Source organism: Oncorhynchus nerka, unplaced genomic scaffold, assembly GCF_034236695.1.
Source record: "Oncorhynchus nerka isolate Pitt River unplaced genomic scaffold, Oner_Uvic_2.0 unplaced_scaffold_2453, whole genome shotgun sequence".
NCBI classification, from domain to species: domain Eukaryota; kingdom Metazoa; phylum Chordata; class Actinopteri; order Salmoniformes; family Salmonidae; genus Oncorhynchus; species Oncorhynchus nerka.
Window position 1 is genome coordinate 18,052 of NW_027038845.1, and position 21,927 is coordinate 39,978.

Consider the following 21,927-nt stretch of genomic DNA (forward strand, 5'->3'; position numbering starts at 1 on the left):
TAGGGTGCCGTCTTTCGGATGGGACGTTAAACGGGTATCCTGACTCACCACGGTCATTAAAGATCCCATGGCACTTATTGTAAGAGTAGGGTGTTAACCCCAGTGTCCTGGCTGAATTCCCAATCTGGCCATCAAACCATCATGGTTACCTAATAATCCCAGTTTACAATTGGTTTATTCATCCCCCTCCTCTCCTGTAACTATTCCCCAGGTCGTTGCTGCAAATGAGAATGTGTTCTCAGTCAACTTACCTGGTAAAATAACGGATAAATAAAAAATACAAAATTCTCCCTCTTCTCCCAGACTGGCTCTGGTTCACTCCTCAGCCCCGCCCCAAAATTGTATTTATTTATTGGGGTTTCTGTGGCCTTCCTTCCTGACGTCGTCGCTGTCCCTCTCATGTTCCTAGGCGACTCCTGCCAAGGAAGCATCATGTCCTGCCAGGATCTCCTCCCAAGTCCAGGATACTTCCTCCTCCTGGGCACACTGCTTGGTTCTTTGTTGATGGGATATTCTGTCACGTTCGTTAGTATAGACGGATCAAGGCGCAGATACGTAGAGTTCCACATATTTATAGACAGTGAAACTTAGAAAAACTAAACAATAAAGAATAAACAAAACATGACGACTATGCAGTGCGAACAGGCAACTAAACATAAACAATATCCCATAACCCACAGGTGGAAAAATTGCTTAAGTATGATCCCAATTAGAGACAACGATTACCAGCTGCCTCTAATTGGGAATCATACAAATCACCAACATAGAAAATTAAACCTAGAACCCCACATAGAAATAAATAACTAGACTAAAAACCCTAGTCACGCCTGACCTACTCTACCATAGTAAATACAGGCTCTCTATGGTCAAGACGTGACAGTCTTTGAGAGAAAAAAATCCAATTTTCTTGTGTTCCTGTGAAGATTCCAGTCACAAACAGTAGGTAAACTTGGTCTGCAGTCTGGTTGTCAAAACAGCATGGTAAAAACAAATGATATATTTTTCTATGTTTAGATTGTCTTTCTTTCTGGAGGATGTCATTGATCAGTCAGCCCAAGTCAGAATTGGGAATGGACCGTGGAAATGAAATGACCATGGAGAAAATTAGATTAGTCTGTTTTAACCCTAATGACAGATACAAGACAGTCATCCCACTTGAAAAAAAACGGATCTCTTTTGTGTGTGTCTGAATATCAATCATGACATTTGGTCTCCAAAATATTTTTTTAAGTAAAGCCGAGAATGTAAAAGTTGGAACTTGTCAGGATTCTCCTATCATAATGTATACAACAGTGATAATTAAAGACATATCTATAACCATGCTCAAGAGTATAGAAATATATTTAGAATTATGTTTTAAACTCAGCAGAGCTGTGCATTAGGACAGAGGTTTACTTGACTAATGCAAGGCACTATACAGTCAGATGCAGCTCCTCATCCCCTTCTCTGCTCTGGTTTCACACACATCTGAAGGAGATGGATCTCAGACGTCTCTCCACCACACAAAGACGTCCACTTGGTTTGGATGAAGATGCAGGGAACAATGAGAAGCAATCATTCTCAGAGTGAATGGACTCGGGATTGGGGACCACTGTTTAATAATACATGTCAGTCGGGACTGCTTGTACAGACGTAAAAGAAACATACACATAACAAACCCATAGAGCTTTCAGGCAGTCCCCACTCTAAGAAGTGCTTTCTACTGTATATCACTGGAAAGAGATCACAAAACCAACATGATTTGATTGGTTCATGTATTGTGTACATGAGTGAACCCATCAGTATCAGTTCACCCTTGTTTCAGCTCCTCTTGGCTGTCCTGTGCCCCCAGCATCAGCTCCTCCTTGGCTGTCCTGTGCCCCCAGCAGTCAGCTCCTCCTTGGCTGTCCTGTGCCCCCAGCAGTCAGCTCCTCCTTGGCTGTCCCAGCCTCCCCCCCAGCTCCTCCTGGCTGTCCTGTGCCCTCCCAGCAGTCAGCCCCCTGGCTGTCCTGTGCCCCAGCAGTCAGGCTCCTCGTCCTGTGTTCCCCCAGCAGTCAGCTCCCTCCTTGGCTGTCCTGTGCTCCCCCAGAAGTCAGCTCCTCCTCTTGGCTGTCCTGTGCCCCCCAGCAGTCAGCTCCTCCTTGGCTGTCCTGTGCCCCCCAGCAGTCAGCTCCTCCTGGCTGTCCTGTGCCCCCAGCAGTCAGCTCCTCCTTGGCTGTCCTGTGCCCCCAGCAGTCAGCTCCTCCTTGGCTGTCCTGTGCCCCCCAGCAGTCAGCTCCTGTAATCAGCAGTACCAGGAGGACATAAAGCAGACAGGGTCAGGGTGAATTGACTGCCCTGCTTGTTCACCCTGACAGATCTGCATGTTGGGCCGACAGTGTGCCACAGTTCCTTGTTTGAATAGAGCCCCATGGTTCAGCCTGCAGGGAGATAAGCTCCATCGTGGGCAGCCTTCAGGAGAGTTGGTTTCGACACCAGACAAAACGTTTGTCCAGGGGAATGTTAGATTTGAGCTCACCACCCAGCTGTACCTTCCATTAGATTGTCTAGAACGTAAACTGTCGAAGGTCCACAAGTGCTGGGTGGTGTGGTTCAGTTTGAGTTGAAGGATGCGCAGATTGGCCATGGACCTCAGGATGACCCAACCTACTCACATCCAACTGGTTTATGTTTACTCAGAACTGCATAATAACACAATGGCCCCGCATGCCCAGACCTGCTCCACCACCTCCACCTGACCTAACTCTTCCTTAACACCCGCCTCTGGGCCGCTGCCTATGTTCAGGTGATCGATTACAAAAACATTAGACTTACAGACAGACCAAGTTGCACCATGGTTATTAGTCCAGTGGGTCTGGCCATTTTAAGAAGCTTCGACAAGCTCAGACATGCCTGAGGGAAATATCTACTTTTTTCTGTTGTGAAAGAGAAAGAGGTTATCTTCATTATAACATGGGGCAAGAGAAGGAGGGAAGTGTTCAGAACGGGTCACACACACACACACACACACACACACACACACACACACACACACACACACACACACACACACACACACACACACACACACACACACACACACACACACACACACACACACACACACACACACACACACACACACACACACACACACACACACACACACACACACACACACACACACACACACACACACACACACACACACACACACACACACACACACACACACACACACACACACACACACACCACCAAATGATTATTTTGATCCTGGAATAACTTCTCCACCATGAGTGGAATTGAATGGGCACTGCTACAATACCTCATCACGCCTATCGCCACGGATCCTCCTCTGGAATTGGAATTTGGATTTGTTTGGAAAAACTCCTTGAGGGGAACTGAAAGAAAACGTTTCCATCTTGCAGAGATGGAAGTGTGTTCTTCTGCTCCTGCTGGGTGAAGTGCTTTGTTTTGTACCATCCATTTCAGAATGGAGTGACCTGGGCTTAGGCAGCTGGTCCTCATGAGACGAAGGTTCTGTGTGGTGTATGGTGAGAGGGTGTAGGTAGGGGATAGAGATAGGACAGTTCATTCCTGGTAGAGTAGAATAATATTTGTCTGTCTACATACATTAACAATAGATCATCCAGTATAGTTAAGCAATAAGGCACGAGGGTGTGTGGTATATGACCAATATACCACGGCTAAGGGGGCAGGGTAGCCTAGTGGTTAAAGCGTTGGACTAGTAACCGAAAGGTTACAAGTTCGAATCCCCGAGCTGACAAGGTACAAATCTGTCGTTCTGCCCCTGAAAAGGCAGTTAACCCACTGTTCCTAGGCCGTCATTGAAAATAAGAATTTGTTCTTAACTGACTTGCCTAGTAAAATAAAGGTTAAAAAAAGAAGAAAAAAAGGTCTGTTCTTAGCACAACGTATCGCAGAGTGCTCACAGCCCTTAACACTGGCCATATACCACAAATCCCGAGGTGCCTATTGCTATTATAAACTGGTTAACAACATAATTAGAGCAGTAAAAAATGTTTTTGGTCCTACCTGTGGTATACGGTCTGATATAATTAGCGTTAATAACAATAATCAGCATTCAGGGCCCGAACCACAGTTTATAATGAGATTTATACAACGGGTGGGCCTAATCCTGAATGCTGATTGGTTAAAACCTATTCCAGCCAGTGTCTATTCCACAAGTTAACACCTATTTACTCTGTTCCATCTTTTTCCTATCCTTAGGAAGATCATATAAACTACATCATGAAATAATGTATTTTTTAAGTCCACTGTATTTATTTAATTAATGCATTATTTACAGCCTTTTAATTAATAATTCAATAATTCATCACCCCATTCATCACATGTACGCTAGATAAACTTACTGCCAAAGAGATGACCATCTATGCAGAAAAAGTGATTCAGTGTTTTCATATTTTAACTGTATTACTTGAATCATACATAAAACATCCTTTACATAACATACCCTTACAACCATGGCTATACTAATGTTAGGTCATCCTGAGCCTTTTTACAATATCTACTAATGGAAAGAATATAAAAATCATCATAAAGTTTTACAGTTGAAGACTTTCAGAGTATAATGTAGCCTGCTAGACAGCCAGCAAACTGTCATGACACAACTCTTGCATTATGTCTGATCTGATTGCCCACAAAATACTGATTATGAAATATATTATATTAATATGTGAAGAGTTCCAAAACACTATATACACACATTTTTCACATTTGTTTTTTTCATGAGAAAATGATTTCTTATCCTTCATGTATGTGTAAAATATCAAATTGCCACCGGTCTAATGTCCATTGCTCATGTTTCTGGCCGAAGCAAGTCTCTTCTTTCTTATTGGTGTACTTTAGTAGTGGTTCTTTGCAGCAATTTGTGTACATGTCTCCTCTGAACAGCTGATTTTGAGATGTGTCTGTTACTTGAACTCAGTGAAGCATTTATCTAGCCTGCAATTTCCTGAGGCTGGTAATCAATGAACTTGTCCTCTGCAGCAGAGGTAACTCTGGGCTTCCATTCCTGTGGCGGTCTTCATGCGAGCCAGTTTCATCATAGCGCTTGATGGTTTTTGCGACTGCACTTGAAGAAACTTTCAAAGTTCTTGACATTTTCCAGATTGACTGATCTTCATGTCTTAAATTAATGATGGACTGTCGTTTCTCTTGCTTATTTGAGCTGTTCTTGCCATAATATGGACTTGATCATTTACCAAATAGGGCTATCTTCGTATACCACCCCTACCTTGTCACAACACAACTGATTGCTCAAATGCATTAAGAAGGAAAGAAATTCCACAAATGAACTTTTACGAAGGCACACCTGTTAATTGAAATGCATTTCAGGTGACTACCACATGAAGCTGGTTGAAAGAATGCCAAGAGTGTGCAAATCTGTCATCAAGGCAAAAGGTGGCTATTTGAAGAATATAAAATATATTTTGATTTGTTTAACACTTTTGGTTACTACATGATTCCATATGTGTTATTTCATAGTTTTGATGTCTTCACTATTATTCTAAAATGTAGAAAATAGTAAAAAATAAAGAAAACCCTTGAATGAGTAGGTGTTCTAAAACTTTTGACAAGTAGTGTAAAGATTTTTTGGAATAAAACAAAGTGGTTGCTAATTAGGATAGATTTGTTTTGTTCTATAACAGACATTCAATACTACAATAAAAACAGCATGTTTGTTTCATAGATGCAAACAATCACAAAGCAAATAGAAAATGCACATTAAAAAACACAGTAAATGTGACTCAGATGTTTCTCCGAATAAATCCATAATGATAATGTAGCAAAACAGTAGTCTATAGGTCCTCTGGCCTCCTGCTGGACTGCTTGTTCAGTATTGGGGCTGGTGCTGGGTGAGGGTGTCACATATAAGACTCTGCTGTCACCCATGGCTGCATCTCAGTGAAGAAGCCTTCACAGAAGCTGAGACTATGGTCCAGGGTGATAGGCACTGCCTGCACCTCCTCTTTCAGCTCCTCCCAGGGGTGCCTCTGCTGCTCATCAGGGAACAGTGTCGCTCCTCAAAGTGCTGCGGGTGGACCGCCAAAGGGGATGGCTGCTGCAGTCCAGTCAGGTTGAGGTGCTGCTGGATCTCCTCCATGCTGTAGCAGCCCATGGTGGTCACCTCCATGTACCTGCAGGCCTGCTGGTGGTCCCGGGTCAGCCCCTCCGCTGCACCACCTCCCCAGGTGCCAGGCCCGGCCTTGATCCTGCTGGGAGAGCTCCACCTTACAGCCCAGGGAGTTCAGAGCTAAGTTCATGTCTAGATCCTGAAAGTTATTGTTGCTCCCATTCAGAACATCGTCAAACACCATGGCCCAGTCTAGTTCACCCTTCAGTGCCTCTGGTTCCATGAGATCCGGTGTCAGCAGTGGTGACTTATGGACTGTCTCCCACTTGTGCCACCAAGTTTGCGTCTGTTCCCAGCACCTGCTCCTCTGTGGGACACTGTGCAGGGCCTGGGGAAATGCTGGTGGTACTCCTGGGTTTTCCGGTTACGGGATGATCCTTGGGTTTTGCTGTGCCTCTGATTGTTGAAATGGATGGCTGACATCCGCTTGCGCTTGAAGACTCCATTGACAAACATGTCCGCGTACTGAGGGTCAATCTGCCAGAATCCCCCTTTTCCTGGTTCATTCTTCTGCCTGGGAACCTTCATGAAGCACTTGTTGTTGGTGACAGGTTATGACGGATAGAGTTCTGAGAGAATAGAATGTAGTTCATGAAAAGATGAGCTAACAGACAGCAGTCTCATTAAAGATTCTCTGTCATTTGTTGCTGGATCGTCATAATGTTATAACTAATGATGTATATATAAATCATTGGTTATAAACATGTCAAATGTGCATCGTCAGGACAAGGTAATAACAATTTAAGTTCATTATACTCCTGAATCATATAGTCCCCATCACAGAGATTCCAAGAAAATTTTAAAAATCAATCCCATTTAACTTGTCTAATAAAACTACCAATTTTTGAATGGTGAGCGAGCGTGCGTCTTTTTGTCCAATGACGTCTACCCATTTTTAGGTTGCACCTCTACTCACGTTGGTTGAGCACCTTCTACTTATCCCCCAAAAAAAAAAAAAAAAATTCAAACATTAAATAACCCACGATTACATCAATGATAAACATATATAATCATGATAGGCTTAGAACATATTTTCCATACAACATCAAAATAAATACTGTATCTCTGAGGGATTAGTTGCAAGCTTCTATCTCAAGGCCATCAGACTGTTAAACAGCCACCACTAACATTGAGTGGCTGCTGCCAACACACTGTCATTGACACTGACCCAACTCCAGCCACTTTAATAATGGGAACATGGGAAATGATGTAAATATATCACTAGCCACTTTAAACAATGCTACAATTTTATATAATGTTTATTTACCCTACATTATTCATCTCATATGCATATGTATACTGTACCTAGATCATCGACTGCATTCTTATGTCACTAGCCACTTTAACTATGCCACTTTGTTTACTTTGTCTACATACTCATCTCCATATGTATATACTGTACTCGATACCATCTACTGTATGCTGCTCTGTACCATCACTCATTCATATATCCTTATGTACATATTCCTTATCCCCTACACTGTGTACAAGACAGTAGTTTTGGAATTGTTAGTTAGATTACTTGTTGGTTATCACTGCATTGTCGGAACTAGAAGCACAAGCATTTCGCTACACTCGCATTAACATCTGCTAACCATGTGTATGACAAATACAATTTGATTTGATGATTTGATTTGCAATCGCCCACCCGTCTCTCTCCCCAGTGTTGTGTACCTCTCTCAGGTTTGATCAATAATGTAGAAGGCAGACTGAGTCACTAACCTGCCAGCTGGTCTCAGCGTGTCTGTAGTAGCAGAAGTTCTCTGTGATCCAGTTATAGATAGCAGACAGTGTGATCTTGTTCTTCTTGCCTGCCTGCATGGCTCTGCAGATCAGTGTGGCGTAGGAGTAGGAGGCTTCACCTCGTGGTTGGTCTTGAAGTCTACCTCCAAGGACTTGGCTGGCACAGTGATCTGGTGGTGGTTGTTGGTCACTGTCGGTTGAAGTGAGTAGTAACTAGTCCTGTTGGCTGAGGCACTGGAGGTGATGGGGCTGCCTGCACTCTGAGGCATGCCGGAGGCTGCAGTGTCCCCAGCAGGTGGACTGGAAGGGGAGTCTGAGTCCTGAGGGTGCAGGCGGCTGGGCTGAGGCAGGTGGTACGGCTGGCAAGTGGAGCCCGGTAGGCTTTCTAGACTCACACTGACTATGGTGAAGTCCTGGAGCCATTGGAGGCTAGTGAGACTGTCATCCAGGTGCACTGAACCATTCTCATTGTCTTGGTCTTCTGGTGAAGCTTCATCCATTTCTCCTTGAATCTGGTGGCAATCTCCAGACTTGGTAGTACTGGCATTGTAAAGTGTCCCTGTTAATAAATTCCCACAAAATATTGGTGTGATCTCACTCAACTGCATTATAATCTCATAAAAATAAAAGAACAGTGGCCATTCATTCATAAAAAGTATTTGCAAAAGCAGTACATTTACCTTGGTCTTGGTGTACTCCACCCAGTACAGCTTGAATGATCAGCTCCACTGTTCTCATATGGTACCCAAACCTCTTACACGTTATTGCGATGTCTGTACAGATGGCTTGGAGAGAAACTGCTATCTAAGCATGTAAGCCAAAAACTTCATTTCAAAAGCAGCCTTTATGTTTCCACATTCGTTCAGATCCTGTCGATATGTGATAATAATCCCACAACGGCGATGGGCAGATCAGAACATACTGAGAGGAAAGACAGAAAAAGACCGCCTTGAGTTTTAATAGCCCCTAAACAAATAGCAGGTCGCTGATTGGCTCCGTGGAGGTTTCGCCTTTTTGTTTCTACCGCTCGCTGTATGCGTGCATATACAGGGAAAAGGTGTTAAATCAGAAAAACAAACCGAATGTAATTACAGAATATTCTATGTATTATTTTTATCTAATTAATCAGAAACAAAGTGGCTTCTGACTGTCATGAATACGTTGTGCATTCATGAATTGTAAGAAGAATGAGTTTTGATTTAAAAACTGAAGTGCAGTTTTGTTACTAAGGGTCTTCTGTAGGCTATTGACAGTTAATGATACCTAATATTTAAAATATATCCTGAATAATTGTAGATAATGAATACATCCGTAGTTAATTGTAAAACAGCCACCTTTGGAGTTACATTTTTTACAACAGTGATGTGACTTTAGCTACACATATCGATATTTGAATTGACTTTTGATTATTTCCTCGTTTTATAGACATTGAATACATACATGTTACAGTTAATGACAATGTGTGAAGTTGAAACTGCGAACATACTGGCTCTGGGATGAAATTGGGTAATTCTGGCTTTGACATGATGTATTAGCGACATCTACTGGTTATTGTCGATGTTAGGTTCTCGAATTTGCTGTATCCGTTTTTTAATCAGTAGGTATACCCAGCTGACAGGGAATCTATGATTCCGTTAAAATTAATATGATCATTGTAGAAAACTCCATCACAGTTACTCTTTCTCTGGTCCTGGGAGTCTGGGACACAGGCTCACAAACTCTGTCTTTCTAACTCAGGGTGTCAAACTCATTTTGCCCCGCAGATCGCATTCGCGCACTCGGTCTTCGACGATGTCCGGAGGACGCACTAAAATGTATTATATTTCCTCGCCATCAGAAATTGGCCTAGAATAGTTCTCTCTCCATCATTTTTAAAATTGTATATACTCCTGACTGTCTATCTTTAATTTCGATGATTATTAACGAGTTGGACACAGTCAAGAAACTGTATGAAGGTACTGTAGGTCCATTATCGTTTCTACACTGTCTCTATATGGTTTTAGTCACACATACACTACATGACCAAAAGTATGTGAACACCTGCTCGTCAAACATCTCATTCCAAAATCATGGGCATTGCTATGGAGTCACCCTTTGCTGATATAACAGCCTTCACTCTTCTGGGAAGGCTTTCCACTAGATGTTGGAACATTGCTGCCGGGACTTCATTCCATTCAGCCACAAGAGCATTAGTGAGGTCGGACACTGATATTAGGAGATTAGGCCTGGTTTGCAGTAGGTGTTCCAATTCATCCCAAAGGTGTTCAATGGGTTTTAGTCAGGGCTCTGTGCAGGTCAGTCATGTTCTTCCACACCGATCTCAACAAACTATTTCTGTATCAACCTCGCTTTGTGGAACAGAAAAGGGCATTCCGCAAACTGTTACATTTACATTACATTTAAGTCATTTAGCAGACGCTCTTATCCAAAGCGACTTACAAATTGGTGCGTTCACCTTAAGACATCCAGTGGAACAGCCATTTTACAATAGTGCATCTAAATCTTTTAAGGGGTGAGAAGGATTACTTTATCTATCCTAGGTATTCCTGAAAGAGGTGGGGTTTCAGGTGTCTCCGGAAGGTGGTGATTGACTCCGCTGTCCTGGCGTCGTGAGGGAGTTTGTTCCACCATTGGGGGCCAGAGCAGCGAACAGTTTTGACTGGGCTGCGCGGAACTGTACTTCCTCAGTGGTAGGGAGGCGAGCAGGGGCAGAGGTGGATGAACGCAGTGCCCTTGTTTGGGGTGTAGGGCCTGATCAGAGCCTGGAGGTACTGAGGTGCCGTTCCCTCACAGCTCCGTAGGCAAGCACCATGGTCTTGTAGCGGATGCGAAGCTTCAACTGGAAGCCAGTGGAGAGAGCGGAGGAGCGGGGTGACGTGAGAGAACTTGGGAAGGTTGAACACCAGACGGGCTGCGGCGTTCTGGATGAGTTGTAGGTTTAATGGCACAGGCAGGGAGCCCAGCCAACAGCGAGTTGCAGTAATCCAGACGGGAGATGACAAGTGCCTGGATTAGGACCTGCGCTGCTTCCTGTGTGAGGCAGGGTCATACCCTGCGGATGTTGTAGAGCATAAACCTACAAGAACGGGCCACCGCCTTTGATGTTAGTTGAGAAAGACAGGGTGTTGTCCAGGATCACGCCAAGGTTCTTAGCGCTCTGGAGGAGGACACAATGGAGTTGTCAACCGTGATGGCGAGATCATGGAATGGGCAGTCCTTCCCCGGGAGGAAGAGCAGCTCCGTCTTGCCGAGGTTCAGCTTGAGGTGGTGATCCGTCATCCACACTGATATGTCTGCCAGACATGCAGGATGCGATTAAGCCACCTGGTCATCAGGGGGAAAGGAGAAGATTAATTGTGTGTCGTCTGCATAGCAATGATAGAGACCATGTGAGGTTATGACAGAGCCAAGTGACTTGGTGTATAGCGAGAATAGGAGAGGGCCTAGAACAGAGCCCTGGGGGACACCAGTGGTGAGCACGTGGTGAGGAGACAGATTCTCGCCACGCCACCTGGTAGGAGCGACCTGTCAGGTAGGACGCAATCAAGCGTGGCCGCGCCGGAGATGCCCAACTCGGAGAGGGTGGAGAGGAGGATCTGATGGTTCACAGTATCGAAGGCAGCCGATAGGTCAGAAGGATGAGAGCAGAGGAGAGAGAGTTAGCTTTAGCAGTGCGGAGAGACTCGTGATACAGAGAAGAGCAGTCTCAGTTGAATGACTAGTCTTGAAACCTGACTGATTTGGATCAAGAAGGTCATTCTGAGAGAGATAGCGGGAGAGCTGGCCAAGGACGGCACGTTCAAGAGTTTGGAGAGAAAGAAAGAAGGGATACTGGTCTGTAGTTGTTGACATCGGAGGGATCGAGTGTAGGTTTTTCAGAAGGGGTGCAACTCTCGCTCTCTTGAAGACAGAAGGGCGTAGCCACGGTCAGGGATGAGTTGATGAGCGAGGTGAGGTAAGGGAGAAGGTCTCCGGAAATGGTCTGGAGAAGAGAGGAGGGAATAGGGTCAAGCTGTTGCCTCAAAGTTGGAAGCACAGAATTGTCTAGAATATCATTGTATGCGGTATCATTAATATTTACCTTCACTGGAACCAAGTAGCTGTGGCTCAAACCATGAAAACAGCCCTAGACCATTATTCCTCTTCCACCAAACTTTACAGTTGGCACTATGCATTGGGGCAGGTAGCATTCTCCTTGCATCCGCCAAACCCAGATTCATGTGTCAGACTACCAGATGATGAAGAGTGATTCATCACTCAGAAGCAAACGCGTTCCACTGCTCCAGAGTCCAATGGTGACGAGCTTTACACCACTCCAGCCAATGCTTGGCATTGCGCATGATGATCTTAGGCTTGTGTGCGGCTGCTCGACGAACAGTTCTGTGCTGATGTTGCTTCCAGAGGCCGTTTGGAACTCGGTAGTGAGTGTTGCAACCTTGGACAGACGATTTTTACGAGCTACACGCTTCAGCATTTGGCATTCCCGTTCTGTGAGCTTGTGTGGCCTACCACTTCGCTGCTGAGCCATTGTTGCTCCTAGATATTTCCACTTCACAATAACAGCACCTACAGTTGACCGGCAGCTCTAGCAGGGCAGAAATTTGACTAACTGACTTGTTGGAAAGATGGAATCTTATGACGGTGCCACGTTGAGTCACTGAGCTCATCAGTATGGCCATTCTATTGCCAATGTTTTGTATAGAGATTGCATGGCTGTGTGCTCGATTTTATACACCTGTCAGCAAGGAGTATGGCTGAAATAGCCAAATCCACTAATTTGAAGGGTTGTTCAGATACTTTTGTATATACAGTACCAGTCAAAAGTTTGGACACACCTACTTATTCATGGGTTTTTCTTTATTTTTACTAGTTTCTACATTGTAGAAATAATAGTGAAGATATCAAAACTAAGAAATAACACATATGGAATCATGTAGCAACCCAAAAAGTTTTGAACAAATGAAAATATATTTTATATTCGAGATTCTTCAAAGTAGCCACCCTTTGCCTTGATGACAGCACATGCTTGGTATTCTTCTCAACCAGCTTCATGAGGTAGTGTCACGTTCGTGTAACGAAGAGACCAAGGCGCAGCGTGACATTCCTCTTATTAAAGGAAAGAACACTTAAACTAACAACACAACCGTGACACTATAAACACTGGCGCTGGACAGGCAAACTAATGCATAGACACAACCTGGCCAAATACCCAAGGAATATGGCTACCTAAATATGGTCCTCCCAATCACAGACAACGTATAAACAGCTGCCTCTGATTGAGAACCAATCAGGCAACCATAGACATAAAAACACCTGAGACTAGAAACAACTCCATATACATACAAAACCCTAGACAGGACAAACATATATATCACTCCCGCTCACACCCTGACCCTGGCAAAAAATTAAGAAAACAAAGAATACTAAGGTCAGGGTGTGACAGGTAGTCACCTGAATCATTTCAATTAACAAGTGTGCCTTCTTAAAAGTTCATTTGTGGAATTTCTTTCCTTTTTAATGCGTTTGAGCTAATCAGTTGTGTTGTGACAAGGTAGGGTTGGTATATAGAATATAGCCCTATTTGGTAAAAAGACCAAGTCCATATTAAGGCAAGAACAAAGCAAAATAAGCAAAGAGAAACGACAGTCCATCATTACTCTAAGACATGAAAGCCAGATCCATGCAGAAAATGTCAAGAACTTCTCAAAGTTTCTTCTTAAAGTGCAGCCGCAAACCATCAAGCGCTATGATGAAACTGGCTCATGAAGACCGCCACAGAAATGGAAGACCCAGAGAGTTACCACTGCTGCAGAGGATAAGTTCATTAGAGTTACCAGCCTTAGAAATTGCAGCCCAAATAAATGCTTTTTAAATTTAACTAGGCAAGTCAGTAAATAACAAATTCTTATTTACAATGACAACCTACAGGGGAACAGTGGGTTAACTTCCTTGTTCAGGGGGAGAGCAACAGATTTTTACCTTGTAAGCTCAGGGATTCAATCCATCAACGTTTCAGTTACTGGCCCAACATTCTAACCACTAGGCTACCTGCTGCTTCACAGAGTTCAAGTAACAGACACATCTCAACATCAACTGTTCAGAGGAGACTGCGTGAATCAGGCCTTCGTGGTTTAATTGCTGCAAAGTGCAAAGAAGCCTCAACTAAAGCACACCAATAAGAAGAAGAGACTTTCTTGGACCAAGAAACACGAGCCATGGACATTAGACTGGTGGAAATCTGTCCTTTGGTCTCATGAGTCGAAATTTGCGATTTTTGGTTCCAACCGTCAAGTCTTTGTCAGATCGCGGAGTAGGTGGACGCATGATCTCCGCATGTGTGGTTCCCACCATGAAGCATGGAGGAGGTGTGATGGTGCTTTGCTGGTGACACCGTCTGTGCTTTATTTAGAATTCAAGGCACACTTAACCAGCATGGATAACCCACATCATTCTGCAGTGATACGCCACCACATCTGGTTTCACTTAGTGGGACTAACATTTGTTTTTCAACAGCACAATGACTCAACACACCTCCAGGCGGTGTAAGGGCTATTTGACCAAGAAGGAGAGTGATGGAGTGCTGCATTAGATGACCTGGCCTCCACAATCACCCGACCTCAATCCAATTGAGATGGTATGGGATGAGTTGGAGCGCAGAATGACGGAAAAGCCAACAAGTGCTCAGCATATGTGGGAACTCCTTCAAGATTGTTGGAAAAGCATTCCTGGTGAAGCTGGTTGAGAGAATGCTACAAGTGTGCAAAGCTGTCATCAAGGCAAATGGTGGCTACTTTGAAGAATCTAAAATCTATTTAGAATTGTTTAACACTTTTTTGGTTACTACATTATTCCATATGTGTAATTTCATAGTTTTGATCTCTCTCAATTATTATTCAAGTGGTAGAAAAATAATCAAATAAATAAAAACCCTTGAATGAGTAGGTGTGTCCAAACTTTTGACTGGTACTGTATATATAATATATACATATTTCATTTAAACTTGTAGGACTATGCATGGGGTGAATTCGGAAAGAGTGGGACAAGATATAACTGGGACAGATTAATCCTGATTCCTTTATTTCTTGGTCTGACAAAAGAACATTTAAACTATTGTTACTAAAAGCAAAATTACATCACTTAATTGGTGACATCATGGAGGGGCAGAGAAAGCAAACAGGAAGCTCACCCCGGGAAGCACACGGTAAAATCAGTGACATAGCTTCTCTGTTTTGTTAAGGTTATAAAACGGTCCTACATAATGCACTGTGCCGAATGTTGACGTAAATGTGAATACTATGTACTGGTGCATCAAAATACATAAAGTTGCCAATATTATCTTCAATTTTGAAATTGTCATGTTTGTTGTCCGGCATTACCAACCATAGCTAGTTAAAGTAGCAGAATGGAGTGGGCTTTTCTAATGGAGGAGAGAGAACCAGTTTACATTAGGGGCCACCTGTATTTAGGTTAGGCTCTGTTCTTGTAGTACTATATCCTGTTATTAGTACTGTTATTTCTGGAATTCAGAAAGCAGGACACTTTTTGCGTTTTCGTCTTCTGTAACTTCTTCAGACACCTATACAACATATCGGCCCAACATGATACATTTCTGAAATCCTCAAATGTTTCCTAATCACACAAAATTGAATCGTCATTGAAGTACAATTAGGACTATAATAATGGTGTCAAAGTCGACCAAATGCGAACTGAAAATATGGTCATGCCTCCTGTGAATATAAAATCAACAGTCGTTTTTTTTTGTGCGATTACGAAACATCTGTAGGATTTCAGAAATGTGTCATGTGTTGGGCTAATATGTTGAATAGATGTCGAAAGAGGTTACAGAAGATGGAAATGCAGTGTCCCACTTTTTCAGAATTCACCCTAAATGGTCATCACAGGTCAAGCTTGAGACATGCAGTTAAAACCAGAAGTGTTCAACATTACATTTATTTAATTGTTATTCACATGCGGCTATAGGCTACACATGTAGGATCTTAATTTGAGCCAGTTTGCTACAGCAGGAAAATAATCCTGCAGCAACAGGAAATTTTAATTATGTGGATTATAGTGAATGGGACATTTTTGTAGGGGTTGATACATTTTTCATTAGTGCAAATCTAGTCTGATATTTTAAAGTAGAAATGACAAACTTTAGAAGCCTTTTTAAACCTTGAATACACTACAAATGTGCATTTCCTGCTGTGAAGGAAAATTCTCAGTAACAGAATATTGATCAAATGAAGATCCTACATCTGTACACAGGGACAGACAGATATTGATAGAGTTATGAATCACGAAATGTGGTGTTGTCCTGGATACCAGGTCAATAATAGTGAGAAACAGGAACAAGGCACAAGTGCATCATCAAAGTTAACATGACACATCGTTAATCAAAGACACATGACATGAACAGTGTTAATCAAAAACAGATTGGATAGTTTTACACCCCTCTACAACAAAACTCACAAGCAAAAGATAACCTAATGTTAAAGATGCAATGTCTCAAGATGTTGCATAAGTAAAATGGTTGAGAAGCATTTAGTTTATTCCCCCTGGGGAAAAAATTAGAACTCATACAATACAGACCATATAACAACCAAGTCTACTCATAATGTAGTTCATTTTTAGATGAAATGTATCAATATATGGACTTAACATAATTCTAATTGCTGAACAGTTGGTTTTAATAACAATTAGGTTTCTTTAAAAATATTTAACGAACCATTGAGAATGCAAAGAAATGTCATACTTTTACAGCTCTGTATATCAGCCAATGGGAATAAAAACCTCCTAGACTACGTGCTCATACAGCTGTATATCCTGAAACAGTTTCATCACAAGAACACCAAAAATGCAACAAGCAGCAGCCATATCTGTTTAGTTGAAGGCACATAGATCTATATGTATGGTGCTACATCTACAGGGAGGTCAGACACTGCAAGTCATAGAACTTGAGCAAGGCAACGACTATGCCAGGATGACAAGCCACAATATAGCTACAGAAATATGCCACGTCTACAAATAACACACTTTGTGCTATACAGTCAGCATCGCGTATTGGCTTGTTGCAGGCTCTATCTATCTTTGTGTTCAGCTGTTCGGGTGTAAAGCTGGACTCTGTCACTAAAAATCGATCAGCTAAATGTGAGATACTGTGCATGTAGCTGTAACTACTAATCTCCTTATTTGAATCCCCAGATGTTCTTCTATAATACACAAATATACAATTTTGCAAATTAATCTACACAATTTTCTAGTACAGGTACAATATATAAGATATCACATAATTCAGTATAAAAACAAACAAATGCAGATATTTACCGTTGAAGACAACTTGAAATGAAATGCCTCAATTTGACAGGGGAATTCACCATTTCAAAGTAAAATGAATGAATCCTCAAAAACTTTTTTTTTTTAAATGACACCGTTCAATTATGTCATGTTTAGATCATGTCAAATGTCCACTGAAATGTTTCAAAGTTTGATTTCAAAAACGTTTCATATCATACAAGCACCAAGAAATAACAGTTAAAACAAGTTATTAGTGTAGATGAATACAACATGAATGGTATTAATGCTCTCTAAAACAATTAGTGTCAAGCAATAATTTGAATAGAGTAAACTGAAAGTGAGTGTGCTTCTAGTACTACCATATGATGGTAGTCATACTCAACCACTGGAATCATGCAACGTCCACCACTGCATCACAACCCCATCCAGAATGGACAAACAATTACACACTCCTAAATGTATGTATGCAAAGCAATCTAATTAAGGACTTGTTGTTTTTCTATTAAGGTATAGTATGGTTTTAGTAAATCCTTGCAATGACCACCACAAACACATTTTGAATCAATGCCAGTTATGGCATGAATCGGTGACCAAAGTAGGAGAGAGGTCTTCTACAAGGCCCAAGGGGACTGGATCATGGGGGAGGGATGGGCTTGGGAGGAGACCATGGCTAAGTCCCAATTATTCATCCTTTAGGCTAAATGTGCACTTTCACACTCCCGTCATGGATTTAAAAGCATTGGATTGGTGTAATTATTGACTGGAGGGAGTTTCCACCATTGTGAAATCCACGTGAGAAAGTGAATTGGGACTCAGCCAGAGAGGGAGAACCGTTGGGCCCAGAGGTTAGGGGTCAAATTGCTCATCCTCCATGTGAAGGCTGCTGGGGGACACAGGAGGGGCTGGCTGGAGCAGTTGGTACTCTGACTCTTCAGGCTCTCTGATGACCCTGTGAATACAAGGAGCATGATCCAATTAAACAAGAGGAGCTATTACTCCAGTGACATAAATCTAAACAGTTGCATACTTATCAATACAAACTTGCTGTCTATTTGCATGATAAACAGAGTTACAACCTGCAGCAGATTACTAACCAACTGTCCTGAATCTGACAGATAGCGAGGAATCGGTTTCTCTGAAGCAACGAGACAGAAAAGCAGATAGGTAAAGACAGGACAGAGAAGTCCTACATACCACATTTATTCCTCCACACCAATAGAGCAGGCATCAGGACCTAGAGCTGGCCATAGCAAGGCCAGGTAAAGGGACAGGGCAGGGAGTAAGGAAACAGAGAAGAACAAACAGCACACAGGTTAGATGCTAAGCTGGGGGACTGAAAGCCTGGGAGAATAAAGAGAAAAAGAGCCAAAAGGTATTATACGTGCAATCAAAAATGTATGTTAACAATTGGTTTGAGCCTTAAAGACATGCTCTGGTACTTTGGCAACTAGTAAGTATTTTTTAAGGTTCCTATTTTTTGTGTGTTAATGTGTAGTTCATACATAATATATGAGCAGAACTAGCCAAGAAATCCCTAGTTTGACTGTTTTCTGGAAGCTGTGCAGCGCCATTTTCCCTACATTTACCCCCACATGGGCCAGCCCCCTAGCAATTAAAGTTTCAGCCAATGATCTTCAGCCTGCCAAGGGAGTGACGGCTAGCAACACGCACACAGTAGACAGAGAGAGACATGATGCACATATGTGACAGAGTACGCAATTTTCTGAGGCCACTTTTGGCTCGTGGGCTCTACTTTCAGAACTACTAGCTAAAAAGTATACAAAAGAACCAGAGGAATATCTTTAATATCCAGACAAACATACACAATTGTGCACAGATACGCACATGCCTGGGCCTTGTGTTATTATTAGCTTACCTGGCAGAGACAGGTCCCCTGGCGGGTCACTCTCTGTTTTGGTCAGGCTGCTGTGTTCACTGCTGTAGTCCTGAAGGATCTCTCGCTCTCCTCCAGAGTGCAGCCTGTCCTCTGTACCACCCACGACAGGAGGAGACAAGGTCACAACATGCAACAAGACCTAAATGTCCTTACACTGGTTTGCAATGTACCCTGGTAGGTATTTCAAGTCATTATTTGGAGAGGTCACCTACTCAAACTTGATGTAGACTGGACCGCTAACTACGTGCATTCAGAGCATGACAGAACTCACCATCATCTGGGGGGAGATGGACTCCGGTACATCCTCGGCTGCAGTGGCCTCGGTGGGAGCAGGGCTGCTGGAGAGCAGTGTGAGGCTGGGCGTCCGACATCTCAGACAGCTTCTCCTCATCCTCCTCCTGGATGGGTGATGAGGGTGACCCAGGAAGGCGGGGTGAAACACTTACAATGACGTGACATGGATAACAAACAAAAAAAACATTTACAACCGACGTGAAGCTTTATAATATACAGACTGCACTCTGTACTGTTGTCCTAGTAAGTTTATTTTCTGCAGGTTGGCAAGGCTCAGCAATGTCAACTGGATGGATTATAAGGACATGCCATATAATCAGTTTGTAGCATGGTGCTGGATACAAGAAGATGACCTCTAGCACAGCTCACCACAACATAAGGACACTCCTTATTCTTGACCCTGGGCCAAGCTGTTACACAAAATGATGAGCAATCAAAATCAGAGTCAAACCCAATGTCAATAAGCAAATCCATCCAGGGCAGTTAATCTGCCAGGCTATTAACTCCATACTAAAAACTAAAAACCATTCAAAATTGCATATGCTCCAAGTTAGAGACCGTTCAAATCAAATGGTAATGGTGTGAAGAATTACAGTAGCAGGCAGTTGGACCGTAGAGGCGCACTGAGACTTTAGTTCACTTCAGTTCCTCCCCCTTCCTAAAGTGTGCACTGATTCACCCTACTCCTCAAAAAGATTTCAAAGCATTGGATTGGTTTAAATATTCGCTGGAGGGAGGTTCCACCATCTTCTTACACCTGTCCATTACTTTTAAATCCATGAGGGGAGTGTAGTGTACGAGTGCACACTTCAGGGGAGATGGTCCATCTCAGATGGAGGAGAAAGTGAACTGAGCTTGTTACTACCCTGTGTCTCAGGACACTCTGTCAGGTGACTTTGCTGACCTTGCTCTTCTGCAGGCCCCCGTCCCCGGAGTGTTCTGGGGAGCCCAGCGGCCGGCCCTCCCCTACCAGGCTCCCAGAGAAGTTAATATCATCGTAGAGGGGGGCGGGGGGGATGGAGGGGGAGACAGAGTGCAGGCCGTTCAGGGCCTCCAGCAGAGAGATGGGCTCAAAGCCTGGGGGAACCGAGTCTGAGCTCTGGAGAGACGCACACACAGAAAGACTGCTCATATCTTCACTAGTCATTCACAGTCATTTATTAAAGGCTTTGTAACTGCATCGTGATGGAGTTGAGTTTCGTTAAATACAAGTATAAGAAAAAGCTAACTCTCTCCTCTGCTCTCATCCTTCTAGACCTATCGGCTGCCTTCGATACTGTGAACCATCAGATCCTCCTCTCCACCCTCTCCGAGTTGGGCATCTCCGGCGCGGCCCACGCTTGGATTGCGTCCTACCTGACAGGTCGCTCCTACCAGGTGGCGTGGCGAGAATCTGTCTCCTCACCACGCGCTCTCACCCCTGGCGTCTCCCAGGGCTCTGTTCTAGGCCCTCTCCTATTCTCGCTATACACCAAGTCACTTGGCTCTGTCATAACCTCACATGGTCTCTCCTATCGTTGCTATGCAGACGACACACAATTAATCTTCTCCTTTCCCCCTTCTGATGACCAGGTGGCGAATCGCATCTCTGCATGTCTGGCAGACATATCAGTGTGGATGACGGATCACCACCTCAAGCTGAACCTCGGCAAGACGGAGCTGCTCTTCCTCCCGGGGAAGGGCTGCCCATTCCATGATCTCGCCATCACGGTTGACAACTCCATTGTGTCCTCCTCCCAGAGCGCGAAGAACCTTGGCGTGATCCTGGACAACACCCTGTCGTTCTCAACTAACATCAAGGCGGTGGCCCGTTCTTGTAGGTTCATGCTCTACAACATCCGCAGAGTACGACCCTGCCTCACACAGGAAGCAGCGCAGGTCCTAATCCAGGCACTTGTCATCTCCCGTCTGGATTACTGCAACTCGCTGTTGGCTGGGCTCCCTGCCTGTGCCATTAAACCCCTACAACTCATCCAGAACGCCGCAGCCCGTCTGGTGTTCAACCTTCCCAAGTTCTCTCACGTCACCCCGCTCCTCCGCTCTCTCCACTGGCTTCCAGTTGAAGCTCGCATCCGCTACAAGACCATGGTGCTTGCTCTACGGAGCTGTGAGGGGAACGGCACCTCAGTACCTCCAGGCTCTGATCAGGCCCTACACCCAAACAAGGGCACTGCGTTCATCCACCTCTGGCCTGCTCGCCTCCCTACCACTGAGGAAGTACAGTTCCCGCGCAGCCCAGTCAAAACTGTTCGCTGCTCTGGCCCCCAATGGTGGAACAAACTCCCTCACGACGCCAGGACAGCGGAGTCAATCACCACCTTCCGGAGACACCTGAAACCCCACCTCTTTCAGGAATACCTAGGATAGGATAAAGTAATCCTTCTCACCCCCCCTTAAACGATTTAGATGCACTATTGTAAAGTGGCTGTTCCACTGGATGTCTTAAGGTGAACGCACCAATTTGTAAGTCGCTCTGGATAAGAGCGTCTGCTAAATGACTTAAATGTAAATGTTAAATGTAAGTATAAAAAGTAAACAATCCTTGTCACAAATGATGTCA

At 43.7% G+C, this 21,927-nt stretch overlaps 1 long non-coding RNA gene and 1 pseudogene across 1 annotated transcript; both read right to left on the reverse strand.

Moving 5' to 3' along the window:
* Window positions 1-5,774: 5,774 nt before the first annotated feature.
* LOC135567178 (forkhead box protein J1-B-like) lies at window positions 5,775-8,429 on the reverse strand (annotated as a pseudogene).
* A 6,500-nt stretch (window positions 8,430-14,929) lies between these two features.
* Window positions 14,930-19,158, reverse strand: LOC135567179 (uncharacterized). The gene is made up of 3 exons (XR_010462287.1): window positions 19,053-19,158; window positions 18,371-18,416; window positions 14,930-18,125 (listed from the first exon to the last, which is right to left on the reverse strand). It is a non-coding gene; the product is annotated as an uncharacterized LOC135567179 (long non-coding RNA).
* Between the last annotated feature and the right edge of the window lie 2,769 nt (window positions 19,159-21,927).